The following is a 22,055-nucleotide window of genomic DNA, read 5'->3' as shown; positions in this document are numbered from 1 at the left end:
GAAGCAGCGTAGGAAACCTGCAAGACAAAAATGAAACATAAGTATGTATGCTATGTGGAAGAGGTAAAGAAAGGTAGTCCGATTGAAAGGACCATAGTGAGAATGGAAGGGAGGGGGAGTGGGTGCAAGGGAGAAGGGGAGGGAGAGTCAAAAGAAGAGAGGGAGGAGGAGGCAGAGCGTCGGCCTATTGCACCCAGCCCTTAGTGTTTACCCTCCGTCAACCGTTTGTCTATGATACTGGGGTCTGTGAGAAAGAGTGTGGTTCAGCAAGTTCTTAAAAAGAAAAACATGAGGCCAGAGATTATGGGCCATATTATGAAGGAAGGGCGATAACATTACCGCCGCTTTAGCGGCAGGAAACTGCTGCTAAAGCGGCGATAAGGGGCTGATAATATGCCCTTGTGTAATTCTTATAGAAGCGCAGGTTCTGGTGTGAACCTGGGCTTCTATGGGTATTCACAAGGGCATATTATCAACCCCTTATCGTCGCTTTAGATGCAGTTTCCTGTCGCCAAAGTGGTGATAATGTTATCGCCGTTCTTTGATAATATAGTCCTACAATATTAGCTACGGGAAAATCTCTTGCATGCACCTGTGCACCCAGGGTGCTGCACCCCAACCCCTTCCCCCGTACTGTGCTCAATTGTAGGTTTTGCACACCGAGGATTCACTGCTCACCTGCCACCAGTGGTGTGTCCCACGGCGTGTTGGTGCAAGCTCCTAGTCACGTTTGTACGGTAGACCAGGTCTCCGGTCGGGGACGGTGTCTTGATACCACGATGGAAGGTGTCAGAATGCCAGGGTACATTGCGGGGTCAGCTCCCGCTCCACCCTTTTTGTGGCAATCAATGGAATGTCTGGAAAGGGAGAAATAATGTAATGGTGGAAATGTCTGGAGGTAAATGAAGGTTTATTTCAAGTTTGTTAGAGAATAGGAGTTGAGTGCATCCTTTGTTTTTGAAGTACGATCTACCAACTGTTAGTGATAATCGTGGTTTAAAGAGGAGTTGGAGTGCAGGAGAATACACAAGGTTAAATAATAATATGTTATGCCAACGTTAACATGTAAAGGAACAGAGTGCATGCTAGAAGCATAATGTGCACTTGTAATGCAGTGGCAGGAGCCTGTGTGCATGTACACTTAGTAAGGAGCTCACTATAGTGTCCTAAAAGCCAACACCACGTGTCTGTAGGGCAGCTCTGCCCGCTGGCTCAGGCCTACAGTACGGTCCAGCAGGTCAATAAAATTAGACCGTTGTCCTGAATGAGATCAGAGATCACAATATTACAAACAGCAACATTGCTTTTTCGCACGTGCGCACTCAGGGTGATGCACCCCACCCCTCCTGCAGAACCGCCCTCAACAGGTGTCTGTAGGGCAGCGCTGCCCATAGGCTCAGGCCTACCTTATGGTACAGCAGGTCTTTAAAATGAGACAGAGATGTGACTGAATGAGGTCAAAGATGACGTCACAACACATGGCAATATCGCTTATTCGCACATGTCCAGTCTGATGCATCCCACCCCTCCCGCAGCACCGCGCTGAAGAGGTGTCTGTAGGGCAGTGCTGCCCGCTGGCTCAGGGCTACAGTACGGTCCAGCAGGTCTTTAAAATGAGACAGAGATGAGACTGAATGAGGTCAGAGATCACATCATTACGTACAGCAATATTGTTTGTACGCACCTGCCCAGCCAGGCTGAAGCACCCCACCCCTCTCGCCGCACCGCACTCAATTGGAGGCCTTGTGAACCCAGGCCGCTCTGCTTACCTGCTGTCATTGTTGTGTGAGCTAACACTATGGGCAGCAGTGCTCACAATTCAGATGGAGTGTTGATTGCAGGAGAGTGTACACCTCATGGATCCCTTTCGTAGACAATGGGCAGTAGGGCTCACAATTTAGAGCCTGTATTTATTGCCAGGATGGTGTACACCTCATGGATCAATTTCTGTTCTTTTATTGCGCATAGTGATATGCGCGGTGGATGCGGCATATCATTTGAAGTAGTGTGGAAGAAGAGGGACGTGTGGCATTGTGGTCATCCTATTTATATTTATACGTACGCAAAGTGGGTTGGGCTTGTGTGCGCCAGGCCAGCGTAGGGGTGTGAATATTTATTCCGGGGACTTGGGTGTTGTTGTTTAGTCCCTGCCAGGCCAGGAAGCGTACTTATGTGTGTTTCTTTGTAGTTTTGACCTCGCAGAGTGTGCAATTTAGATTAGTGTAGCATGTGTCAGGAGGGTGGAAACTATCGTTAATGAGATGGCATGTGATGTAGGATGTGCAGTCTGTCCGTGGCTGATGATACTCCTTAGAGCCACCAATACCCAGGCCGAAAGACAGCACAATAATGTGCACACACACACACCCCCACCCACCAGGGGCATTGTGTAACACATATTTTTATTTAAATGTAAAAAACAAACAAGGCAAGAACACAGTACAATAGGATATCAGTCCAGACGAGAAGGAGGAATAAATTACCATACAATAGGGTGCTCAAGTCATAATAGGGGACGGGAGCAGGGGAGAGACAAATACAGAATCAATTATGTCACGTACTCTACTAGGAATGGCAGGTCAGGGGGAAAGAGGAACTTCAGGGACCTCCATGTGGGGAGGAGTGCAAATGTCTCCCCAGTAAGTATTCCAATGACCCCATACCTTACCCCATTTTCTGGGTCTCCCCCGTGCTACATTGACCGTTCTCTCCCTGAACATGCACCAGTCCATGTTTTCCATCCAAGCCTCAACCGTTGGAGATCTTAGAGAGCCCCACAGCTGCGCTATATCCCTTTTTGCTACCATATTTCCTAGGGTTGCCCACTGTGTCTGTGCGACATTATAGTCATTTGGTTCCCAAACATTCAGGACACAACGTCTGGCCTTGGGCAACATATCAACGCCAGTAGCCTCCCTCATCTTATTGTGTAAACCAATCCAAAAATCAGCTATTGCAGGACACTCTCAAATTATATGTAGAAACGTCCCAAGCAGCCCACAACCACGTTTACAGAGACTGTCATTTGAATAACCCATTTTAACCAAGCGTGGGCCAGTCACATAGACTCTATGTAGAATCTTCAGTTGCACAGACCGAAAACGGGCCGGAATCGCGACCTCCTTGGGAGAAGAGATAGCAGATTGCCAATCCTCGTCATCTAATTCAAGACCGTCTCGGGTCCATACATCCCGGAGGGACACCAACAGGTCAGTCCTATCATTAAATAGCTTTTTATAAATCGAAGAAATAGTACTATCTGGCACATGACCATCCAATATTCTATCCTGAAGTGGAGAAGACTCCGGAATATCAGCAATCTCAGGGAAAACCGAAGTCAAGGCATGATGAACCTGTGCATATCGAAAATATTCCCTGTCACTCAGGTCGTACGCAGCCTTCAATTCCTCAAAAGTCTTAAACTTGCCTTTCACCCAGAGGTTACCCACAGTACTCATACCTATCATATCCCATTTTTCAAATCCTTTTGTTTTCCACGGGTTACCCAGCTTCTCAGAAGCAAAAAGCGGGGTCGCACGGGTCAGTCGATTCCTCCATCCCATCGCATCATTAGCACAGTGCCAAGCCCGAACAGCAATCTTTGTGGGCCCGGAAAGTTTCCCTCTACCCAAACGAGAATAAAGCGCTCTATAGTAACCGCCCCCCGGCAACTGCCACCTGTCCAAGGCAAACGCTGGGTTTATTCCGGGGCCATACATACCATGATTAATGGCCCCCAACTGAGACCCCCAATACTACCGCTTGATATCTGGGAGAGCGATGCCACCGTCATACCATGGAAGCATCAACTTGGCGAGGACGACACGCGAACGCCCATCCCAGAACAACTTTCTCTGAAGACCCTCGATGGTACGAAAATAACTCGCAGGAATTACATCAAAGGTGTTCTGAAGAGCATATAAGAATCTCAGTAGCGACATCATCTTGAAGAGCGCTGCACGGCCGAGCGGCGAGAGCGGTAGCTTACGCCAGCGCACCACATCCACCTTCAGCCGGGTTAACGGTGGGAGCAAATTCTGTTCATATCGGGCAGCCGGGTTTAACGAAACATAAACCCCGAAATACTTAAAACCTGTCTGTGTGACCTGGATGGGGCAATCACGCGGCAGAAGAGGGACATCTCCCGATAGGATGTATAAGTAGGACTTAGTCCAGTTAATGACCAGACCTGAGTTCTTCCCGAAGGAGGCGAGTACATTGAACAAAACGATTAACGACTTCTGGGGCGAAGTCAGGTACAACAATATATCGTCTGCGTAAAGTGAAATACGATCCTCGAGGTCAGGGGCCAACTGGATACCCTTCATCGAGGGTTCCGGTCTAATCCATGCAGCAAGAGGCTCAAGAGCAAGAGCAAACAGGAGCGGAGATAATGGACAACCCTGTCTCGTACCCCTACCAAGAACGAAGGGCTCAGAAACCCGACCATTCACCACTACTTGCGCCAACGGTTCCTCATACAGGAGCCTGACCCAGCCTATGAAGCCAGGACCAAACCCGAACTTGGCAAGTACAGCCCACAAATATGGCCACTCCACCGTATCCAAAGCCATCGTGGCATCCAAGGAGGCCAAGATGGCTGGCTCACGCAATGACGAAGTCCTCGCGAGAACACTATGCAAACGTCGCAGATTCAGGGCCGTATTCCGATGTGGAATTAAACCGGACTGGTCTGAGTGAATCAAGTCACCAATTACCCGTATTACTCGATTAGCCAACATCTAAGCGAGGATCTTGGGTTCCGCGTTAAGGAGTGATATAGGCCTATAGGAGGCACAGCGGTCCCTTGGTTTCCCTTCCTTATGTATGACCACGATGGTCGCAAGACGCTGATCACGGGGAAGGAAGCTACCATCCAGCGATTCCAGAAACATGTCACGAAGATATGGCGCGATTTTATCGGGGCTCAATTTATAAAGTTCAATGGGGAGACCATTAGGTCCCATCGCTTTACCTGAACGAATAGAGCGAATAGCAAGAGCTACCTCATCCGCAGTTATTGCGGCATCTAGCAACTCTCTATCAGAGTCAGATAATCTGGGCAATGCAATGTCACGCAACAATAAACGGGAGTCTTCTTCCGGCCTATCAGATACAGGCGAATATACTTCTCTGAAATGTTCCGCAAAACTCTGGACAATCTCCTCGGGTTCAGTCACACGCGTACCATTTAATTTCTCTATCACAGGAACCACATGACTGGCCCTCTCTTTTTTATCCAACCATGCTATCAGCTTGCCGGCTTTATCCCCGACGTCATACAATCGACCCTGCTGCTCCCTGCCCATAACTTTTGCGGCGTCCATAACCAGCGCCCTATAGTCAAGTTGCTTAAGACGCATAACATGAATCTTCTCACGGGTGACTCCCAATTCCAATTCACGCTCCAGTTCAGAGATCTCTGTCTCGAGCTTAACCACCTCCTCACGGCTACTGTTCTTAGATCCAGCAATCAATGATAGTGCCTGACCTCGGATGACCGTCTTAACGGCCTCCCAGAGCGAGACTGCGGCGGTGACCGATCCGAAATTCTCAACAAAATACTGGTCAAGTGACTTGACCAATTCCGAGCGGGTCTTAGGGTTACGGAGATACCACTGATTAATCGGGGCTACCCGTCCCTCTGACCCGATATTCACGTCTTTCCCAATCCACAATGGAGAATGGTTAGATATTCCCCGTGCCAGATGTCGTACTGACGTAAATAATTAATTTACTCTCTTAATTTCTATGCGGGTAAGTACTTAATCAATAATAACTCAATCAGAAGGAAAGAAAACAGAGTCCGTGGTGTTAGAGTTTCTAAGGGTTTTATTCCTCATAAAGGAATCAGGATATCATGTTCTGACCACCGCAGGGGTGTCAGAAGGGATAGATGAGCGCGCTCAAGTTTATTATCAATACATAGCTTATATACTTGATTTATACATAGGAGTCAATGTAAGAGGCGTAACAGCTGAGAGAAGACAAGATAACAGTATACACGTGGTACTAGTACATCATCAAGAGGCGTAAACTAGGCGTGAACTAGAGGTGTGTGCTAGAAACGTCACTGATAGGTGACGCAAGTGGGTGGCACCAAGGGGTGGTGTTAACAGAATGTTGCAATGTCAGCAGAAAATCGGAAGCTTGGATGCGCGCGCAGCTGCATGACGTGTGATTGACGGGGTGCAGGGGACTTGACTTTTACACTGACGGAAAGAGACAGAAGTCTGGCATGTCAGATCAACTTGTACTTCTATCATATCTGATATCTGATGTTTAGGAACTATACTATCTGGGCGGAAAAGGTCTCTAGGGCAGAAGCTACTCTATGCTAACTGTAGATGCGTGTATGAGCGCCTAAGTGTCTACATGTGAAGCGTGGGGGCACGGGGCCTTCCATGGAAGCATGGCAACGGAGGCTATGAATTACTTGCATTAAGACAGGTCGGCCCTTTTGGCTCTGCAGCTGGAGAGGATGTTTACAGGATCTAGTAGGCAGGAATGTATTCTCGGAGGGCGGAACAGATAACTCGAAGGTTATAGTCAGTCTTGGCAGAAAGCAGGCTTGAGCTGAGCGCGAGGGGCCGCGCTGAAAGTAGGACAGAGTTCACGAGTACAGAAGTAGCCTGGGCAGAGCCAGGAGCCACAAAAGAGGTTCAGATGGCAGGAATTCAGGGCCTACTCTGGCTAGAGCAGGAAAAAGAGAAAAGTGTACTACAAAAAGACGGTGGCATAGCATACTTAGGAACGGACTATATAATCCATTCATGGTGGATCTGAAAGAGGACAAGTTGACGGTGGACGCAAATGTATTTGCGTCTTCATAGCTGGCACAGGAGGGAAGTTACATGCACTTTAAGCTGATACATGGAGTCGGTGGGGTACGCGCTAGGGAACACATCATGACCAAAATTTAATTTTCCTCATTCCCTCCTTGTTCCCTACGGACCCTTCATGAAATATCGATCCTCATGAATCGATCAGTCTGTTCTTGTAACATCATTTGTTCTTCTTTCTTTCGGTTACGTTTTGAATGAAAACTGGAATGTTCAATACAAGAGGTGGCACACAGTCCACAAATCGCTGGTCCACACTGCAGGCACAGGCAGCAACTGAATACTAGGACTAGGCCAATGCCTAGGAAGGATAGGATCTTCCATCCCCAAGCTGTTAACGTTGTCCAGAACCAACCGGACCAAGTCCAGGTGCCTGGAATCTGATGTATCTGATTTGCGATCTTATGGAGACGGGTGATAGCTTGATATACAGATGGAGCATTTTGTGGAATGAAAACACAGCAGCTTGACCCGATGACCTTACAGGCTCCACCTCTATCTGCCAAGATGACGTCAATTACAAGACGATTCTGAAGGACAACAACCCGCATAGCGGACTGCTCTTCTGTTAAGTTACCTAAGGCGGAGGTAGTTTCATTTACTACTGCTTCAAGTGTTCTAGTTAATCTGCGTATTAATTTACTATTCTGGACAGGTCCTAAAAAGAAAAAGAATCCTTTATTAAAATCAGTGTACTGTTCCCATGCCGTTTCTGTGTAGTCGACAAGGGGGGCATCTCTTCTGGGTCTATTCTTTACTAGATTGCTATTTCTATGGTAATCAGAAGGAGCTAGAAAAACAGGTGGTAGGAGGAATGCAATATAACAGGTACCATCCCAATCTGGAGGTAGACGAATGTATGCGGTATGACCACACACAAAGTAAGAATGACTGATAGCTTTGAAAGATGATTTTCCATCATCACTGAATTCGACCACAGTAGTGCATTTACTATGACCTAAGTGTACTGAACCTTTCTTCTTGATACATAATTCGCCAGTGACTGGCAGCACTGACATAATGGGTAGAACTGGTGTGGCTTCGGATTCGACAGTAAGAATCATAAGGCTAATTGTATAATTACCTAATCCATATACTTCATTTTCTAGATCAGTTCCTATTCTAATGGGAAGTCCCTCCTTATCCGGGTAACAGACGTCTAGTAGGACCAAGTTCAGGTTTCCCCAAACCCAACCCCCATCGAAAACAGCAATGTCGGGATCTAAGGAATTAATTATCTTAAACCATGCTCCGCAGGAGCCATTGTGAGTGAACGGATACGGAAAGAGAGGCAGGGCTCCCTTGTAATTCTGGTAGGGAGGGAGTCGGCCACATATCCAGCAATTTGTAGCATTGTTAGTTTGATGAGAATGATGTAACATACTAATGAATGTATTGTTGCGCAGCGCGAGTCTGTAGGAAAGCTCATGAGGAGGTAACTCACTAAAAGTGTGTTCAGCAGAGACATTGTAAGCAGATTGTTCACGCTTGAAAATAGGATAGTAGATAGGTAACAAGATGCTAGCAACAATTATTAATATACTGAGAATAAACATAATTATTAGTGTCACTATGCAGTGACTACGAAGTGATTTGCAATATGTTCTTTTCTTTTCTTCTCTCTCTCTAACTCGATCTAGGGGATACATGTCAGAAACTATTTAACCGATTCACCTAGGGGAGGACTTAAACAATTAAACTGTCTGACTTGCTAGATCGTAATTTCATGCGGTATTGTTCTTGAGGAGTCTTTTCTCTTTTGACTTCGGTAAAGTCTTTGTTATCACAGTCTTTGGTGGGGGTGGGTGTGTCTTGTTCCGGTTTCAGTCCTGGGAATGTTTTGATATGACTTAGGTGGACCCACCCCTTTCTGCCTTCCAACTTGACTGCGGTCTTTGTAGTAAGAAGAACGGTCTTCGGAGACTTCCAGCGGGGCTCCAATGGACTTTTCCTGTCGAAGTTACGGACGAGGACAACGTCCCCGGGGCGGACGTCATGCGGCTTCACATCGGTGTTGTCAGGGAAGGCTGCGGCAACCTGTGAACGACATGATTGGAGTGCAGACATCAAGGAGGCAAGGTAATCTGTCAACATATTAGAATCAACATCGGTTATCCTTTTAGGAATGGGCGTCCCCCACATATTCGGTGGTCTGCCAAAGACCACTTCGTACGGAGATAGCCCTGATCTCGAATGGGCGACCATTCTCATATAGAATAGTGCCACTGGCAGGGCGACTATCCAGTCGACCCCTTTTTCCTGACATATTTTGGCAAGGCGGATCTTTAATGTTTGATTATGCCTTTCTACAAGGCCTGCTGCTTCTGGATGTCGGACACAATGGAACTTCCACTGGTATCCCAATAACAAGGAAACTTCTTTCATTAGGGCAGACGAGAATGGCTGACCGTTATCTGAGTACACGACACGGGGCAAGCCGTACCGTGGGAAAAATTCACGAACCAACTGTTTGGCAGTGGTCGGAGCAGTGTAATCTGGGACTGGGTATGCTTCGGTCCAGCGGGACAGAGCACAGACAATTACGAGAACGTATTTAAATCCTCGACAACGGTCCATCTGGATATAATCCATCTGGAGGACTTCAAAAGGGTGATCGGGAGGATGGAATCCACCTTGCTCTACAGGGACGCCTTTACCTGGATTGAACTGACAACAGATCATGCAAGTACGCACTTTCTGTTTTGCTGCTGCTCGTAAGTGTTTATTGTACCAGAGATTTTGCAAACTGTCTAGCATTGCTTTCTCTCCTAGGTGGGCAGGACTATGTGCTGTATTTATCATAACTTGAACCATAGAGTCAGGGAGAAACCATATAGATTTTCCCTTCGTCATCCAACCTTGATCTGTCTGGATCCCTCCTAGTTCAATCCATTTCTTTATTTCTTCTGGAGTAGCATGTGTCTGAATGTCAATAACATCTAGTGTGGGATCCCTGACTGTCATGCAGTTTGTCGGATCTGTTGTCTTTATCGTATCAGTTGTCTGAGTGTGAGTCAGTGCTGTATGTTTTGCTGTCTGATCTGCCAGGTCGTTACCCTGGGAAACAGAATCTGTGATTTTAGTATGTGCTTTACACTTCATGACTGATATGCCTGAAGGCAGATGTATTGCTTCTAACAGTGCTTGAATGAGTGGACCATGTTGTATCTTTGTACCATGAGAGGTCAGGAAACCTCGTTCCTGCCAGAGCATGCCGAAGTCGTGTACGACTCCGAACGCATAACGGGAATCAGTGTATATGTTAACATTTCTGTTCTTGGCTAGTATACAGGCTCGGGTCAGAGCGATGAGCTCTGCCGCTTGAGCAGACAGTGTATCAATACGATGTGTTTCTTTAACTTCAGTTTCAGTGGTCACTGCATATGCGGCCACTAACTCTCCTGTACTTGTTCTCATGCATGAACCATCCACATAGAGTGTCAGGTCTGGATTTGTCAAGGGAACATCTGTTAAATCTTGTCTGGGCTTTGTTACTGCATTAATGATTTCTATACAATCATGTGGAGCTGGATCTGTCATAGCTGTAGGTAACAATGTCGCTGGGTTCAAGATACTGCAGCGTCTGATTTCTATGTGTGGCTGGAATAGTGTCAATTCGTAACCCGTAAGTCGTGCTATAGTCAAGTGTTGAGTCTGGGTTCTGTTTAACAGAACCTCTACAGAATGTGGAACTTGTACTGTTAACTGATGACCTAAAACAATTGAGTCGCTTTGTCTGATTGCTAATGCTGTTGCTGCTACTGACTTTAAACATGCAGGGAGTGCCTGGGCTACTGAATCCAATGTACTTGAAAAATAAGCACAAGGCTTATGTGAACCTGCTTGATCTTGAGTGAGGACAGACAACGCTGTACCGTCACGTTCTGTAACAAAAAGTGTAAACGGTTTGCTGTAACATGGTGTCGCTAAAACTGGTGCTTGGCATAAAGCTTTCTTTAATTCCTCAAAGGCTTGTGTGTGTTCCTGAGTCCAAGGGAGGACAGTCGAAGTCGCTGCCTCCTGTGTTGTTAACTGAATGAGTGGTTTAGCTAGAAAGGCATATTGAGGAATCCATTGTCTGCAGTACGAGGTGAGGCCTATGAAGGCCCGCACTTCCTTTTGTGTCTGGGGTTGTGGCATGTTTACAATTAATTGAATGCGATCGGGAGTGAGCTGTCTCCCCACTTTGGACAGCAAGTGACCCAGGTATACAACTTGCTGAACACAGAATTGGAGCTTGGAAGGGGACACCTTGTGTCCCTTGTCGGCCAGGAAATGCAAAACTGTTAGTGATGCTTGTTCACATTCGGGCTCACTTCGTGCGGTGATCAGTAGATCATCGACGTATTGCAGTAGGGCGGTATTAACTGGCATTTGAATACAATCTAGTTGTCTTTTCAGTGCTTGGCTATAGATGCTGGGGCTTTCTGTAAATCCTTGAGGTGCGCGGGAAAATTTGAAACTTCGTCCATTTAAACTGAATCCGAAGAGATATTGGCTCTCCGGGTCAATAGGTACACTGAAGAAAGCGTTCTTGAGATCGATTACAGTAAAGAACGTTGCTTCTGAATCAATAGCCGTCAATAGGGAGGAGATATCAGGGACCACAGGGTACTGTGGCACAATACATTTGTTCAGTTCTCGAAGGTCAATCACCAGCCGATATACTGGCGGTGCATTGCGGTCTGTACGTTTAAGAATTGGAATGATGGGTGAATTACAGATATTGGAGTCGGTCTCTACGACCACTCCCTGGGCAATAAGCTCTTCAATAATTTTCAGTAAAGCCACTACAGCATCGGGTGGTAACTTGTATTGTCTGATTCTGGGTAGAACAACTCCTGTCTTGAGTGTAACACGATATGGAGTGATATGCATACAACCTACATCAGCTGGGCCTTTTGCCCATAAGTGATCTGGTACATTTTTCAATCTGACATCAAAGTCACGTAAAACGTAATGACCCTTGAAATCCCGTAGAAAGAGTCTGACTCCTTCCGGGGAACAGCATATGATAGCTCCTAGAGCCTTCAGTGTTTTAATTCCTAACAGATTTTCTGGACATGATTTCGTAAGTAACAAATCTGTAACTCGAGATAATGGACCCACAGCTAGTGGTACTGGTTCTGACACTTCATTTACAATCGGCTGTCCTGAAAAACCAAGGGAAACATTCTGTGAGCCTGAGAGGGGTGCCCCTGGAACTTCATTATGACTTATAGTAGTGCGACTTGCCCCTGTGTCAATTAAAAACTTTCTGTCTTTTCCTAATACGTGACTATGTACATAAGGACCTTCTTGATCTACAGGAATTTCAATAAGAGGCAAATCACCTTCCCTCTCTAGGCTGTTTCATGTATATCGCTGATAATCTGGATATGCCGACTGGGCATACTGGTACATTTGTTGTGAAACTTGCCGGGTTGCGGCAGCGGGCTGTGTCTGAGCATGCTGTGGCTGTGGTACTGCTACTGTCTGTACTGTATGGGACTGATCATGCATAGGCTGTGTATTCTGCATTGGCTGTTCGTTCTGTGAGGTCTGTTGATGACCCTGTTCATGTCTAGGCGGACGCGGTCTTTCTTTAGTTTTACCTGTCTCGATGTTATGTTTCAGGACTGGACATTCATGTACGTAGTGACCTGGCTGCTTGCAATAATTACATGTCCCTTTAACGGGAGCGGCAGAATGATTGGTCTGGGCCCCACCTTTTCTATGACCCTCGGCTGGAATTGTCTGGGCTACTAACATTTTCATTTTTGTGTCTTTCATACGTTTCTGTTCCTGATCTTGTTCTTCCCTAATTCTGTTCTGGTGATATTGTAACATTTGTAACATCTGTGATGGCGTATTTGCCTGCCAAGTACTTTCAACCTTGTACACTCTATTTTTAACTAGTGGTAGGGCGTTCTCTACTAATTTTGTTACAAAAAGGTGTGGATATGACTCGCTACTAGTTTTTAGACCACTATTTATGATGAAACATTTCTCGAATCGTGAATAAAAGTCACTAGTATCTTCATCTTGTTTCTGTTTACAGGACGAGATTGCGTCCCAATCTTCCTTTCTAGTTGTCAATAATCTTGGCAAAACCTGTACTATTAAACCTGGTAGTGCTTTAGTCAGATCCCCAAGGCCTAACCCTGGGACTCGTTTGCTTTCTTCGTCTTCTATTTCCGCCCATGCTATCTTTGACTCTCCCACCTCCCAGTCCTTCTCCTTTAATTTCTCGTAAATGCCCGTGGGCAACAGTACTTTCAACATTTTCGTAATATCATCATACGTGTAATCTCCCATCAGTAACATGTCCTTGAGCTCTCTGTGAAAACCTGCAGGATCTTTATCATGGCACGGAACTAATTTCTTCATTTCTAATAGTTCTAACTTAGTCAGTGGTGTGTGAACATACACACGCTTCAAGCGTTGGTCCGTACCCATAACTGGGTGTACTTCTCGTAAGGGATTCTGACTTTCAATGCCACCACCGCATTGCATGTGGTACGTTTTTCTTTCTGGGGGCGGGGCGGGAACATATTCAGAGCTTAGGAAGTTGTGATACTTACGTCGTTGCTCTAGAATTATCTGTATTAATTTGGTACTAAAACCTCTCCATCTATCCATGAGTAGTGCTTCTAATGTCTCGTGTAAGGGACCTGGATCAGAATGATGATTTCTGAACTTGATGAGGAGGTGCTGAATCATGTATACACCTGCTATTTTCTGCTCTTCCGGGGAAAGGTTCAAGAATGTCTGCACTAACGTATCATCATTATACATGTCTGGATTTTCGGCCCATAATACAGCTGACCGAGCTAATTCCTGTTCGTCCATAGAGTTCAGTACGTGGTACCCCATTCGGTCTCGAAGCCTTTTATCAGTTTCCTGGAACTGATGTTCAGAAGAATTCGGATTTGTTAACTCAGAGAGAAAGACTCTCTTGCTTTCTGGACGGACACCCTTCCTAAGGTAGGCTCCCCTACCTACATATGCTATAGTATCTGTGGATTTTCCTGATGCTTTTCCTGATGTTTCATGTTCCTCTTCCTCCTCTGAGGAAGTTTTATCATTCTCTTCCTGGTGTGCTGTCAATACTGCCTTTCTTATTTTCTGGGACATACTGGCTATGCAAGTCCCTTTATCATGCTTTGCGTCTGCTATATTTTGACCCCACTTGTTTAATGCGTCTAATTCACTTTGATCTGTCCCAGGCCTGTCTCGTTCTCTTATCACACAATTTATGAAAAATCGTAATATCTGTGCTTGAATGTCGACTTTCTGTTTATGCATGGCAGCTTTAACACTTTCGGGGTCTTTCCCTGTCAGTATGAACTTATATAGTCTGTCGAGAATTTCCTGCATTCCTACATAGCATAGCAAGTTATCGGTGGCAGATCTCAATCGGAGTGATGCTAATACCATCAAATCGTCTTTTCCGGGTACCGGATCATATCTACAAACTGACATCCTATCTTTGAATGCGTCAAGCCGGGATGAGTAGGGAGACTGGAAAGGATTCTGCGTGTCCCTTAAATGCAATCTGTGTGTCGGTGGCGGGGTCTGTAGACCCGCTGTCGCACCTCCTGAGGCGGATGCTTGGGCATTATCTCTTCGCGGAGTCTGGATTTGGACTTGAATTTGTCGTTTAGTAAGATCAGGTAGGACTGGTTTCGGTAGGTCTGTTTTGAGTGGGGGAAGTGGCGGAGCTGGCGGAACAGGGGAGGTCTGTCGCGGTACCGGCGGAACATTATCTGGGGGCGCAGTGCCACCCCCATCCCTGTCAGTAGGCAGGGCACGAACAGGCAGATTGGTATAAGCTGGTACTACATCCTCTAGATATGAATTTAGGAATATGTCTTTAGTAGTTTTATGCATTACTTTAGTTGGGACTAATGGTGTCGGTAAGTTTTTCGGTATTTCTGATTCAGTTTCAGATGTGCCATCTGCTGCAAGATACATACCGTTTACAACATTATTTCGGGCACGGTCTATTTGTTCTGTTTTTACTCGGATCCCTTCAGTAACTAATTCGTTTTCTTGCTCTTTATCTGATTCTTTAAGTCTGTCTTCTCTACGGAGTGCTTTGTCAGCACGCTTACGTGATTCCTTACGCCAAAACTCTATGGCGTCCTTCTGAGATTGTCTGGCTTTCTTTTTCCATAATGCTTCTTCTACCCTCATGATGCACTCGGCATCCCATGTTCCCGTGACAGGCCATCTGTGTCTTTCGTCTAGGTGTTTGGTATAATCGGCCCATAAATCTAGATATAGTATGGCATCTATGCCGTGTTTTTGATACATAAAATTGCCTGGAGTGTCCCTAGGGGGGATAGGAATTTCTTCCTCCAGTAACCCTTTCCTGGTTCCTATCTGTTTTAACTTGTTAAAGAACGGCATCTTGCTTACTTATTACTGAACGTTAAATCTTTATTCCTTAATACTCTTGACAGCTAGATTATACGAGAAACACAATAATACACGTTTGAACAGTCACATTCATACCACAACATTAATCACATAACACATTGTAGACATAGATGACTATCCCCCTATACTAGATGTACTGCTCAACAGTACGGATACACTGCTGTAACAGTGCAGAAATTCGGAATACTTGATATACTGCTAAACAGTACAGATACACTGCCTAAAAACAGTGCAGACCGGACTTGCGTACCCAAACCCGTCTAGATACGACCCAGCAATGGTACTCACCGGGAAGCACGGAAAACAGAAGGCCTCGGAAAATTCGACTGGACTCGACTCGGAACTTCGGAAAGCTTCGGAAAACTTCGGAAAACTTCGGAAAACTGGTGGGCCTCTTCACACCTCGGACCTTGCTTCTTTCGGCTGGGCTCTGGTCGGGATCCTCCGCACTCCTCACCGCCTCGTCTGGGCACTGATCGCAGTCTTCGTCACCTCCGTGGGTCAGAGGGGGATGCAGGAAATCCTGCCAGTACACGTGTAGTCCGTCTAACTGATGGCAGGGGACACAGTATGCAACGCACCAACCGGCGCGTGAGGTGGGGGAGGGGTCCCTATTCGGGCGCCAAAATGACGTAAATAATTAATTTACTCTCTTAATTTCTATGCGGGTAAGTACTTAATCAATAATAACTCAATCAGAAGGAAAGAAAACAGAGTCCGTGGTGTTAGAGTTTCTAAGGGTTTTATTCCTCATAAAGGAATCAGGATATCATGTTCTGACCACCGCAGGGGTGTCAGAAGGGATAGATGAGCGCGCTCAAGTTTATTATCAATACATAGCTTATATACTTGATTTATACATAGGAGTCAATGTAAGAGGCGTAACAGCTGAGAGAAGACAAGATAACAGTATACACGTGGTACTAGTACATCATCAAGAGGCGTAAACTAGGCGTGAACTAGAGGTGTGTGCTAGAAACGTCACTGATAGGTGACGCAAGTGGGTGGCACCAAGGGGTGGTGTTAACAGAATGTTGCAATGTCAGCAGAAAATCGGAAGCTTGGATGCGCGCGCAGCTGCATGACGTGTGATTGACGGGGTGCAGGGGACTTGACTTTTACACTGACGGAAAGAGACAGAAGTCTGGCATGTCAGATCAACTTGTACTTCTATCATATCTGATATCTGATGTTTAGGAACTATACTATCTGGGCGGAAAAGGTCTCTAGGGCAGAAGCTACTCTATGCTAACTGTAGATGCGTGTATGAGCGCCTAAGTGTCTACATGTGAAGCGTGGGGGCACGGGGCCTTCCATGGAAGCATGGCAACGGAGGCTATGAATTACTTGCATTAAGACAGGTCGGCCCTTTTGGCTCTGCAGCTGGAGAGGATGTTTACAGGATCTAGTAGGCAGGAATGTATTCTCGGAGGGCGGAACAGATAACTCGAAGGTTATAGTCAGTCTTGGCAGAAAGCAGGCTTGAGCTGAGCGCGAGGGGCCGCGCTGAAAGTAGGACAGAGTTCACGAGTACAGAAGTAGCCTGGGCAGAGCCAGGAGCCACAAAAGAGGTTCAGATGGCAGGAATTCAGGGCCTACTCTGGCTAGAGCAGGAAAAAGAGAAAAGTGTACTACAAAAAGACGGTGGCATAGCATACTTAGGAACGGACTATATAATCCATTCATGGTGGATCTGAAAGAGGACAAGTTGACGGTGGACGCAAATGTATTTGCGTCTTCATAGCTGGCACAGGAGGGAAGTTACATGCACTTTAAGCTGATACATGGAGTCGGTGGGGTACGCGCTAGGGAACACATCATGACCAAAATTTAATTTTCCTCAGTACTTCAATTATGGAGGGGGCGTGCGCAGCCGGTATTAAAAGGTAGTCAATCCTGGAAAGGCTACCATGTGCACCTGAGTAGAAAGTGTATTGATTCTGAGCTGGGTGTAACAATCTCCAACAGTCCACTAACCCCAATGTGTCAATAAAACCACTAAGCCAATTCTGTGACCCAGTAAGATCTCTAGGTGGGTGCCGATCTTCCCTTCCAGAGACGACCGAGTTAAAATCTCTGCCAATGACCAGAATTCCTTCAGGGAGTCTCAACACTAATCGCCCCAGGTCAGCAAAAGTCGTCGACTGTAGTCCCGGGGGGAAGTAAACTGAGATCAGGGATATGATCTTACCCTCCCACCGTCCAGTAAGGGCTACGAAACGCCCCCTATCATCTAAGTCTGTTGCATCTATTTCTAAGGGTTGGGACTTCCTAACTAGAATTCCCACCCCTCGGGATCCAGAGGTGAACCCCGCATGGGCAACCATACGATATCCCCTCCGGTTCATGGCATGACAAGTATTACCAATCAAGTGCGTTTCACAACAATTGTAACACCACCCCTTGTTTTATCTTATCCCCCTACCCATTCACATTCCAGCTCAGTTATCGCAATCTCCTACCCCTATCCCAAAAGTGAAAACAGGTCCACTCCCCTCCGAAACCAACACCCACATCAGATGATAAAACAATACGTTGCCTTGCATTGAACTTGAACACACCCACTGAAACATCCCCCCACCCTCAAACCAAAAACCTGTTACAACTCCCACCACCCTGTACCCCTGCGTGAAACTAAATAACCACCCCAACTTGCAGTGTGCCTGTCGCCCTTATAACAAACAAGTCTACAAAAAGAAAACCCCCTAGGAGGAGGAGAGTCAACCCATGGCCCCGCCACTCCCAGGCGTGACACATTACATCCTACAGCCAAAGTCATCGAACCACTGCAGGGTCCTCAATAAAGTTCAGGGGCCGGATACCATGTTCCTATTCCTGCTCCATCAGGCCACCTTCCGCTCCTCCAGAATGTTCCTCCCGGTCACGTTGGTGCGGTAGAGTGTCAAGCCATTCTCCTGCATTCTCCGGACGATCAAAAAAATACGTACGTTTCTTAAACTCCACACGCAGTCTAGCTGGGAATAACATTGCATATTTCAGTTCCATGTCTCTCAATCATCTTTTGATGCCCAGAAATCCAAGTCTTTGTTTTTGGACTGCTTGTGTAAAATCCGGGTAGAAACTTACAGTGGGGTTTTCATATTTTGTGGGTCCATTCAGCCGTGAGGCCTGCAGGATAGCGTCTCTATCCCGGAAATTAAAGATTCTGGTGATAAGACGTCTCGGCGGGATACCCACCTTGGTTTACCGCCCGGTACTCTGTGAGCTCGTTCAACTGCGAAGAACTTACTCAGACCCCTGGGAGCGAGGTGTTTAGTGATAAGATCTCCCACAAACAGATCAGCTGCTGGATCTTCTGACTTTTCCCGGACCCCAATAATGCGTACGTTGTTACGCCGGGCCCTACCTTCAAAGTCTTCCAACCGGCGCGCAAAAAGATCATTTGAGGTCCGCAGGTTGCGAACCTCCGTCTGCAAGCCGGATACATCGCCCGTTAGGCTGGACGTTTTCAGATCTAAAGATTTGACCTTTTCATTAGTTTTTGATAAATCCGTGCGGATCAAATTCACATTGATCGAAACTGTGTCCAGCTTGTGGGCGAAAGTTTCAAATTGCTGGCCGATGGACGCCTTCATACCATCAATGGCACCCATGACGTCTTGCAAAGTCAATTCAGCCGATGAGGAGGGATCCTCCTTAGTACCATCCAGTGATCTGCTCGGTCCACCAGGGGATCCTTTAGAGTGGGCATACCGATCCATATTGTTTTCTTGGGTATAGGTACCCCGCCGAGTGGCCTTAGATTTCAGCTTGTCGCCATCAGGTTTGGTCGCCATTGCAGACAAGAAGGCCTTCCACAGTATCTTCCCTCGAGAGAAATGGCTACGATCCAAGTGTCCGCAGCAACCAGAGGACACAGTCTGTCCGGGCCCTGTATCCGATGTCAGGATATCGCCTTATGATTGTTAAGTGATCAAAAAGGCGTCCGCTAGTATCGGACTTCGCTTTTAGAGAGGGTCTGACTGGACCCACGAAAAACGAAAGTCAGAGTGCAAGTCTATGGTTCCTCAGGCCGCTGTTGTTCAAATACTGCCCGGGTACCATGCCAACTCAAGCTACGGGCATCTCCGGGGGGCAGGCCGCAATATTCAAATCGCTGTTATTCCAGTTCCTGAAGTCCGTTTCAAATTTGGACAACGGTGTCCGCCTCAGACATGGCTCGTCTTCAATGACCCGTCGATGTAATCAGGATAATTTTCAGGATAGATGAGGGAGGTTGCGAGGGTCTCGGGAGCCCTGTGTTCACGCGACCATCTTGGTTGCGCGCGAAGCTCCTCCTCCACATATTTATTTTTTGATGGAACGTTTGAGATGCATGGCAATCACACGTGGAAGGCTAATGTACAGAGCATGAATATTGATCAAGATGATCGTTGCATGTTGTGTGCATGTTGTGTGTAGTACAAGATATGTGTATACAGGTAAACACTCGTCAAAAAATCTTTCTAAGCCGAAGAAGTGTCTCTCATCAAACTCTGTAGAGAGAATGAGTAAAATGGGTGGGGTCGTACACTGTTACAATAGAAAATGTTATGAAGCAATCAAATGCTTTTTTTTAAGGTCACATGGCAATCGCACACCGAGGCCGCACCCGACGCGATTTTGATAAAATGTATTTATCATAATATAGGTTTATTACAGTTAGAAACATATAAATGTTTGGAATTATTTAGATTTTCGCATGCTCTTATATACTGTTTAAAGTTATTTAGATATACTTTTGAGACAAAAAAAAAGGAATGGCCCCATACGTTCATGATGTAACACGTGGCTTGGTACTGCGTATCCGTCAGATACCAAAGTAGTACCTGAGGTGACTTCATGCGTATATGATGTTACGCGGTGCCACAAACTCTTTGGATACAAAATGCGCATCATTTACGAGTTTAGCAATATGGCGGACAGGATTTGTGTGGTGATGGAGCTTGGTAACCTCCAGTATGAGAGTGCAGTTTTCTCCCTCCCAAAAAAGAATGTTCATCTTTTTTGGGAAAGATATAAAACATTACATGATTTTGAAAGTTAAAAAAAGGAGTATAATAGAGTTCCAAAATATTTAAAAACATAATAGAAAAAATATAGGTTTTATAAACATTAAATATGAAATTAACATTTAAAAAACATTCAAAATTCACTGAAAAAAACACAGGTTTTACAGACGTTATAGTTAGGAATTAGCATTTAAAAAACCTTGGAAATTCACTAAAAGAACAATAGGTTTCAGGGACTTTATAGTTAGTTGAACATTTGACTCATATAAAACCAGAGAAATTAACCTGTTATAGTTAGTTGAGCTAACTATAACTCGCGCGCCGACAATGCACTGCTGATGATGTCACATATTACATCACTGATGACATCACTGATGACATCTTAAATGACATCACTAAGGTTTTTTAAATGCTAATTCCTAACTATAACGTCTGTAAAACCTATGGTTTTTTCAGTGAATATATATATGTATGTATGTATGTATGTACAGGGTTAATACTTACTTGTAAAATTTTGCTCATGCACATGCCTATACCATGCATGCAGTTACCACAAAACTGTAAGTATTTTACAGGTAAGTACAAACCCTGTACAATTTTCGTGGTTAAAGCATGCATGGTAAAGGCACATGAGATGTAAAACAAATTGTGGTAAAGACATGCGTGGTAAAGACACTTGTAGTAAAGGAGTAAAGGAGTCGCTGTAAAGACATTTGCGGTTAAGGCAGTTGTGGTTCAGTCATACATCCTTCTTACAATGCTCAACATCACCAGTAAGTTCTGATGCTTTAGATACTCTAGATATCCTCTGACGTCCCTATTGTCCACTATCACTGCATTACACCTCATTTTCACAGCCTTTCTTGGACACAAGAATTGTGAATGTCCTTTCCTACCCAACCTAGGTTTCTTCATGTGCAACCAGTCTCCACAACACCAACTCAGTTTTTAGGCTCACTTATCATAATGTTTAATACATTTGCTGATACTTCACAATCTTCACACTCAACGCCTGATCTGATGAACGTTAGATCCACCCTTATTAAATCCTTTCAACAATGGAGGGCATTTTTTTTTATCTGGGTATTGTTCCTCAAAAGATATTTTGCCTGCAACAGAGTTGAGAGAAGTGTGATGGACTTAGAGCATTTCTTGTAGAAAAGACTCAACTTAACTTTTGTCCATTAACATGATTAGCATACAAGCCCTTACCATTCAATTCATTCTCTCTACTGAGCCACCGGCTCAGAGAAAAAACAATGCAGTTTTAAGAAAATCCACCACCATACTCTTTTATTTATAAATCTTTTTATTAAGTTTCAGTTAACAATGTGCCATATATCAGGGCTAGATAAAGATCAGAGATGCAGAGATCATCATCACATATCAAAAAAGAATGCAAACAAAAATCAAAACAAGAACAATAACAATGACCGTATATGGTACAATCATCATGCTGCTCATTCCCAACATCTAGATCCTCAACGCATTGCAAGGATCACAGTCTCTTAACTATTTCCCAGTTCCTGTAAGGCAGTACCAATTCCCCAACTCCCTTCCATATCTCAGAAACAGTACAAAGGTGTTCTTGGAAACATACATTCATAACCCTCAGCAGGTGAGATATTTATTAACCCTGGGCAAAGCACTATGCTACGCTCGCATAATTTGTGAAGTTTGCGCTACTTCGCACTGCGTGAACTGCACGTAGCACAGTGCAAATACGCGTAGCGTAGTGCTGCGGTAATTTTTTGCTTGCTCGCTGTCCTCAACGCCA

The sequence above is a fragment of the Lissotriton vulgaris genome, chromosome 8, assembly GCF_964263255.1.
Source record: "Lissotriton vulgaris chromosome 8, aLisVul1.2, whole genome shotgun sequence".
Classification (NCBI taxonomy): Eukaryota; Metazoa; Chordata; class Amphibia; order Caudata; family Salamandridae; genus Lissotriton; species Lissotriton vulgaris.
This window is presented reverse-complemented; position numbering follows the sequence as displayed.